General features: G+C 42.4%; 1 pseudogene; it reads left to right on the top strand.

Annotated features, from left to right (window-relative positions):
• Positions 1-1,958: 1,958 nt before the first annotated feature.
• Positions 1,959-3,882, top strand: LOC102891030 (annotated as a pseudogene).
• Positions 3,883-8,016: the final 4,134 nt, after the last annotated feature.

The raw sequence follows: 8,016 nt of genomic DNA, 5'->3' as shown, positions 1-8,016 counted from the left end.
TTAGCTGGATGGTTCCTCTTTATCCTTCAGTTCTCACCTCAGACATTACATCTCAGATTGGCCCTTCCCTGCCAGGACCCTCATATATCCTTACAAGTAGTGCATCTTTTCTATTTGAAAACATCTTATTTGTGTCTTTGTCTATGTATTATCTTTCTCTCTCCCTAGAAGGTGGCCCTGGAGAGACTGTATCTCTCCATGTCTGTCTTGTCTGCTGTCATACCCCCTCTGCCTGAGACCATCATACAGAGTCAATAAGTAATTGCTGAAGGAAAGATTTATAGAATCATTATTGTCTTTATCAGGATCTAGGATAAAAGCATTTTCCCCACCACAGTACCCCAGAGTGACATCTCAGTGCTAAAGATTCCTCATGGGGCCCAGATTCACAGATAAAACTTTGCCACTTTCCTTCCAGAAACACCCTGCCCCAGACTCGTGTCTAAGAATATACAGAGAGAGACAAAGAGAGAGACAGAGAGAGAGAATCATGAGGGATGGGATCCCCAGGCCAGCTCAACTCTCACTGTCCAGGCCTAAGTTTATCTGGGAAACCAGACATGGTTCTGGAAACCATCTAGGACCCTTGTTCTAGGAGAGGAACTGGATGTGACGCCAGTGCTGAAGCAGTTCCCAATCTGCTAGGGTAGGCACAGCCTAACTTCCAGGAGCTAGGTCCCAGTGACAGGTGCTGGGACTGAGCCCAAGCCTGGAGAATATGGGTTCAAATTCTGACCTTCCTCCGAGCTACCGTTTGGAGGCGTGTCAACAACTGCTGTTCATTCATCACTGTTTCTGTAGCGGAGACAGAGTCTTCCCTGCAGAGACAAGCTCCCTCAAGTCTCCTTCTAGATGCCAGCTGAGAGGCGTCCGCCTTTATTTGCCATCATAAGGCTCCCTGCTAGCCCGATGAAGTGAGGTACCCAGCTTTCGACTCAGTAACAATTTACGTAGTAAGTTGCAACGTATAATACTTTCGTACAAAGGACAAAATGGTGGACATATAAGAAAAAGATTACAAACTGTTTCAAAATTCCAGTTATAAGATAAATAAGCCCTGCGGATGTGATATACAGCATGGCGACTATAGTTAACAATACTGCTTGTATATTTTAAAGTCACTAAGAGAGTAGATCTGAGAAGTTCTCATCCCAAGAAAAAAAATTGTGACTATGTTTGGTGACAGATATTAAGTAGACTTATTGTGGTGATCATTTTGCAGTATATACAAATATCAAATCATCGTGTTGTACATCTGAAAATAATATAACGCTATATGTCACTTCTATCTCAATTAAAAAGAAGAGAGAAAGATTGCAACAACATAGATGGACCTTGAGGGCATTATGCTAAGTGAAATAACTCAGACCAAGAAATAAACCCTCTCAGATCTCACACGTGGAATCTAAAAAAGCTGAATTTGTAAAACTGGAGTAAAAATGGTGATGTTTTTGGTAGGGAATGTGTGGGAAATAGGAGGTAAGGTTTAAGGGTACAAACTTGCAACTAGTAGATAAATAAGTCCTGGAGAGCTAATGCAACATGTAGTGATTATAGTCAGCAATACTGTATTATAAACTTCAAAATTCCTGACAGGGGATCTTCACTGTTATCACCACACACAAAAATAATAACTATATGATAAGATAGAGGTGTTAGCCAATGCTAAAGTACAACCATTTCGCAATATATAAATATATCAAATCAATACTTTATATACCTTAATCTTACACAACATTATATATCAATTGTGTCTCAAAAAATATTTTAAGTCTAGCTGGCAGACCTGCCACTGCCTTTGGGGCTCTGGCCAGGTCTCACGCGGTCCTCTCATGGTGGTGGGAAGGGTCTCCCGCACCCACATGTCACAGCTTGCTCCCGCCCTCCACTTGGCTGGGACAGAAGCAGCACCGCATGGCCTAGGCCTGGTGCGGGGGTTGGGCACCAGGCCAGCTGACATGGGCAAGATGCACAAGAAGCATAAGTATGAGAAGTTTGTAGAGAAGCCTTTGAGGCTGGTCCTCAAAGTGGAAGGGAACGAAGTCACCAAGCTCTCCACCGGCAGCTCTGAGCTCAACTCAGGCCTCTTCGAAGACAAAAACGATCATGGCAAACACAAGTACACAAAGCAGACAAAGAGAAAGAAAGGCGAGAAGCAGTTTCCAGGGGAAGAAAATGGAAGAAAACGGAATCGAGTGAAAAAAATTTTAAAAAGTGAGATCAGGATCGTGTGGAGAGTGAGGCACAAAAAGACTTCCTATGTCAGGCCCCTGTAAGCTTAGACTTGCTTCCTGAGAAGCCTCTCGCAAGCTCTTTAGCCAAACAAAAAGTAAAACAGACACCCCTTCAAGAAGCTTTGAATCAATTGCAGAGACAGTTACAGAGAAAAGACCCAAGTGCTTTCTTTCCATTTCCTGTGACTGATTTTATTGCTCCCGGCTACTCCGTGATCATTAAACACCCAGTGGATTTCAGTGCCATAAAAGAAAATATCAAGAACAATGACTGCCAGTCCATAGAAGAACTAAAGGATAACTTCAAACTTATGTGCACTAATGCTATGATTTACAGCAAACCAGAAAGCGTTTATTATAAAGCTGCAAAGAAGCTATTGCGCTCAGGAGTGAAAATTCTTAGCCAGGGGAGAATTCAGAGCCTCAGGCAGAGCATAGACTTCATGGCAGACTTGCAAAAAAGTCGAAAGCAGAAAGAGCAGACGCCTCGCAGAGCGGGGAAGACAGAGTCTGCTGGCCCGCAGAAAGGTAAGATTCTGGCGGTACTGAAGCACAGGCCTTCAAGAGGCCCCAATAAGGACGACAAAAAGAAAGACAAAGATATGCTTGAAAATAAACTTAAGAGCAATAATCTAGAAAGAGAGCAGGAGCAGATCGGTTGGATCGTTAAGGAATCTGGAGGGAAGCTGACCGGGCGGCTTGTTAATAGTCAGTGTGAATTGGAAAGAAGAAAACCGGATGGAACAACAATGCTGGGACTTCTCCATCCTGTGGGTCTCATTGTAGGAGGACCTGGCTACTGCCCTGTGAGACAGGGGAGGACAACGGGAAGGCTTCAGTCTGCAGTGAGTACTCTGCAGGGGTTCAAAGAAGATAAAAGGAACAAAGTAACTCCAGTGTTATACTTGAATTATGGGGCCCTACAGTTCTGATGCATCACATTACAATTCCACATTTGCAAATATCAGCAAGGACGATTCTGATTTAATCTAGTCAACTATGGAGAAGACTTATCTTCAGAGCGATTTCAGCATCTATGAGTTTTTAGCCACCTGCCAAGATTATCCATATGTTATGGCAGACAGTTTGCCGGATGTTTTAATAAAAGGAAGGCATTCTCAAACCCTGCAAGAGTTGGAGACGTCATCGCCTGAAAATGAAGGCCAGACTAGCACACTTGACACAGCAAGAGAAATAGAGATTATAGAAATAGAACCAGCAGTGCAGTTAGACTCCAGTAATCGGAGCAGGCTCACAGCCCTGGAAACAGTAGCAAACTTTGGTGCTCCAGTTGAAGTTTTTGACTCTGAAGAAGCCGAAGTATTCCAGAGGAAACTCGATGAGACCACCAAATTGCTCAGGAAGCTCCAGGAGGCCCAGAACGAGCGGCTGAGCACCAGACCTTCACCCAACACGATCTGCCTGTTACGGCCCTCAAGATGCATCTTGCTGAACAATCGACCAATAATCTTAAAGAACTTGCCCAGCAAGTAACTCCAGGAGCTACTGTAAGCATGTATGGAGTTTGAAAGCAATAGGGATTTCCATCCCCTTCCTCATCGTAGAAAACAACTTGGTAGATTTAACAGAAGATTTCGAAGTACCTCAAAAGACTGATGTTGCTGAGTGTGGAACTAATGGGATTTGAAGCTATCTGGTATTTAATTATATATTGCGTATATGTTTTTTTCATGCTTAACTTGGAAATGATTTTCAGAAGATATTAAATATTTGTAAACTGTGTTTTTAATTAAACTTTGGAATAATTACTTTTACTGTTCCAGAAACTGGACTTCTGTTAGGTAATAAAGCTGAACCAGGGACTATAAAAAAAATATTTTAAGTCTAATGAGTCCCCCACGCATCCCAGTTTTCGAGCTTTTCAGTCTCATCCCCTTAGCGTGCTCTTGTATTTTTTTCCAGAAATTCACTGCATACAAGAGAATGTGTATAATGGTTAACAAGTGACAAGATATCACAATTTTAAGGCACTATTCATCCTGCTTAATATATATAACTGTTAAATGGGTGACACATTTATGGGGTTAAGAAATCTAAATAAAATTCAAAAGGTACACTTCAAAAGGTCTCATCCCCACTGCTATACCTAAGTACTTAGTCTTCCTTACGTGCCATTACTTTGATGGGTTTCTTATGCATCCTGCTGGTGTTTGTGTAAAACCCAAAAAATGGGAAAATATTTTCCCATTTTTTTAAAGTTTTCCTCACACAAATGATGGCGCAGTCCTAATCTGTTCTGCTTCTTCTCTCTTATCTTACGAGACAATAGACCCTGGAGATTGCCCCACATTCCCCGCATACCTTTGTAAGTAGTTAAACTCCTCCAATTACCCATTTGAGTGTGTTGTGTCCTGACTCAAAATCTGCCTTACACTTAGAAAAGCACTCAAGCATGCAAGGGCGGTATGGGCCACGTACACCTGGAGGCCAGGCCCACACAGGCATGTTCACTCAGCAGTGATGAGGCCTCGAGAGGGATCTGTGCACGGATTTGGACAGCAGAAGTTATTTACAACTCACAGTTACCACCACCCCCATTCTTGTCCATCTTGATGCCCTCTGAATCCCTCCAGACACCCGGTATCACTCTAGGAGACTGTGGGAGTTCTCTACTCTTCCTCATATTGGCAGACACTCAATCCCCAGTGTTCACCTCGCTTCTACAGCACCCGTGGGAAAGTCCTACTCGGTGAACACACCCTAGAGACAAAGCAGGTATTTTTCTCTTTTTATTGCTCCCCGTTGTCTTTTCAATAAGTTCTCTGTGCCTAACTGATCTCCTAGCCCTTATCAAAAGTAACTTTTGACGAACATGTCTTAGTCCGTTCAGGCTGCTTGAACAAAAATACCACAGACTCGATGGTGGCTCGTAAACAACAGGAATTTGTTTCTCACAGTTATGGAGCCTAGGAAGTCAGAGACAAAGGTTCCTGGGGGTTCTGTATCTAACAAGAATCTGATTCCTGGGTCATAGATGGCTGTCTTTTCCTCAAGTCCTCACATAGCAGAAGGGGACAGGGAGCTCTCTGGGGTCTTTTTCATAAGGACACCAACCTCATCCCTAGGAGTTCCACCTCATGACCTAATCACCTCCCAAAGGCCCCACCTCCTACCACCATCACCTTGGGGATTAGTTTCAACATACAAATTTTGGGGAGGATGCAAACATTTAGTCTACAGCAACAGAAGCTCTCACCTTAAGATGGCTTAACTCACCACTTTTCATTTGTACCTGATGCTTCTGTGTCTTGTTTAAGAAATCTGTTGCCATTAAATGTGATTAACCCATCTTACCTCAATAAATTTAATTTTTAAAAAAGCAACTGGAAATTTATTTAAATACAAAAAGAAATTGTTGCCAGTCTCTATATTCCAAAGATGTTTTCCAATGCCTTTTCTTGAATATGTATTGTTTTATCTTTCATGCTTAGACCTGGGAACCATCTGGAAATTTATTTGGGGTTCAGTGTGGGGTAGGGGTCACTGACTCAGCATAACTAAAAAAAAGTCCATTCTTTCTTCACTGCAGTGTGGTCGGTGTGCATTTGCTCATAAGTCAAGCGGTTCTCTGCGTGTATATGTTTCTGAAGTCTGTATTCTGCTTCATCCATGTCTCTGTGTTTGTCACAATACCCCATTGTTGGCCTAATTTCAGTTCCTCTGTCACTGTGGGTTCACCCGCAGGAGCCTTCCTGTTCTTTGGTGAACACACCCATGCGTCTCTCCCTCAGGGAATTTGTGCTTTTGGAATGTCGCTCCTTCCTTCCACTCTTTGGGTGGTGGTTTCTCCTCATTCCTTGCCTCTCAGCTCCAAGGTCACCCTCTCAAAAGGCCCTTCTCTGAACACTCAGTCTAGATCGGGCCCCCAAGAGCCTCCACATCCCTTTATTTTCTTACTGTATACTTGGCTACCCAAAAACAATCGTGTGTGTGTGTGTGTGTGTGTGTGTGTGTGTGTGTGTGTGTGTGTGTGTGTGTGCTTATACTGCCTCTCCCTGGAACGTGTGCACACAGCAGTCATGACCTCGTGTGTCCTGTTCGCTTGCCATGTTCCCTGTGCTCGGTTCAGTGAGTGGCACTCACTTTGAAAAAATGAGAGAGAAATGTGTCCCTCTTCCATATCCAGGACAAATGTGTTTTTTCCTTACGGTTACTTGAGGGAGACCTCACATGGGTGCGCTCCCCGCAAGCCACCTCGAGTTGTTTTTGTGTGTTTTTACAGACTTAGAGAGACCACAAGAGACAAAAGCCTCCGTTCAGCCCTAGAGTCCCTGAAATGAAATGTATTTATGTGCTTGATCTTAGCCAAAAGGCCGAGAAAAGATGAGGTGTATATATGGAAGCCTCCAGTATTATAGGCCCCGTGCTAGGTCCCAGAGGGCAAGAAGTTAACCCGGTTAGGTGACCTCTTGGATCTGTGACAGGGAGCTGTGACATTTGCCTAGGAATGGCTTCCCCTGGTTTCTCCTAGAAGCTCAGTAGAAAAAGGCATCTGTACTCATTTGTCATCATACGGCTTCCTGCCTTGCGGATTATAAATAGCTCCTTAAAATGCATGCATAGTTATGTGTTTGTCTTGGTAATATATTTACTATGGTAGAAAATACCAAAATATATATATTTACTATGGTAGAAAATACCAAAAATAAAAAATAAAAAGGTAGGGGATGAATAGCGAAAAATAAGTCTCTCACCCATACCAGTTTTCCAGTTGCCCAGTTAGTTCTCCTTTTGCTCTGGTCTGAACCAATTTCTTTTGTACCTTTCCAGAACTTTCCAATGCATATTTTATATAATATTACTATATATTATATATTGTATAATAATCAGCATGTACTGATGTGGAGACATTGTTCTAAGTATTTCAGATGCATTGAGTCATATAATCTATATATAGATATAATTTAAACAAGTACTATGTGAATGTGTTTAAAAATTTAAATTTATACATATAAATGAGAACATTTCATTTCCACACCTGTAGCCTCATTTTTTGTCCCCCTCTTAGAGGTCACCACTTTTACGAACTTCTTGTGTATCCTTGCAGTGTTTATACAAAATAATAATAATAACAACAACAATAATAGTAGTACTAATAGTAGTATAGGAACGCATTTTATTTTTATATTTTCTCACACAAAAGGTTACATCCTCATATACTATTTGGCATCTTGCCTTTTTCACTTAAGATGGTATTCTGGAAAACACTCTGTTTAGGTAACTAGACCTTCCTAATTATTACTTTTTTTAGATATGCACGGTGTTGCATTGTCTGAAGGCACCATAGCTTATTTCTCCAGTCCTCCATAGATGGAGACTTAATGTATCTCTAATCTGATAAGCACCTTTAGCAGGAGAGCTTTGCAAATCAAATAAGTTTCCTTCCTCATTCCTCAAGAAAGGCAGCCTCTTTCTTCAAAACAGGAGACTTCAGTCTGTTTTGTAAGGAAGATGAAAGTCACCATCTGTTAATGCAATCTGCATCATGGGGAGTAGGAAGATGGTCTCACAAGCATGAAACCTCCCTTCGGGCTGCAGGGGGGCAGATTCAAGGGTCTCCTGCACTAGGGTGACGAAGGCTTCTACCTGTTGTGTTTTCAGTTTCCAAAGGACAGACATGGCTTCTGGATCTAAGAAGCAGAGGGGGGATTTAATGAAAGGGTTCTGAGTACATCACAGGAGGTATGGGAAGGCTGGAGAATCAGGCTTGGGAACTTGGCAGGAAGCAAAGATGAGACAGCTCAGAGAACTTCCCTGAAGT

The sequence above is a fragment of the Pteropus alecto genome, unplaced genomic scaffold (assembly GCF_000325575.1).
Source record: "Pteropus alecto unplaced genomic scaffold, ASM32557v1 scaffold432, whole genome shotgun sequence".
NCBI lineage: Eukaryota > Metazoa > Chordata > Mammalia > Chiroptera > Pteropodidae > Pteropus > Pteropus alecto.
Note: the sequence above shows the minus strand (reverse complement) of the source record. Positions and strands in the feature narration are given on the sequence as shown.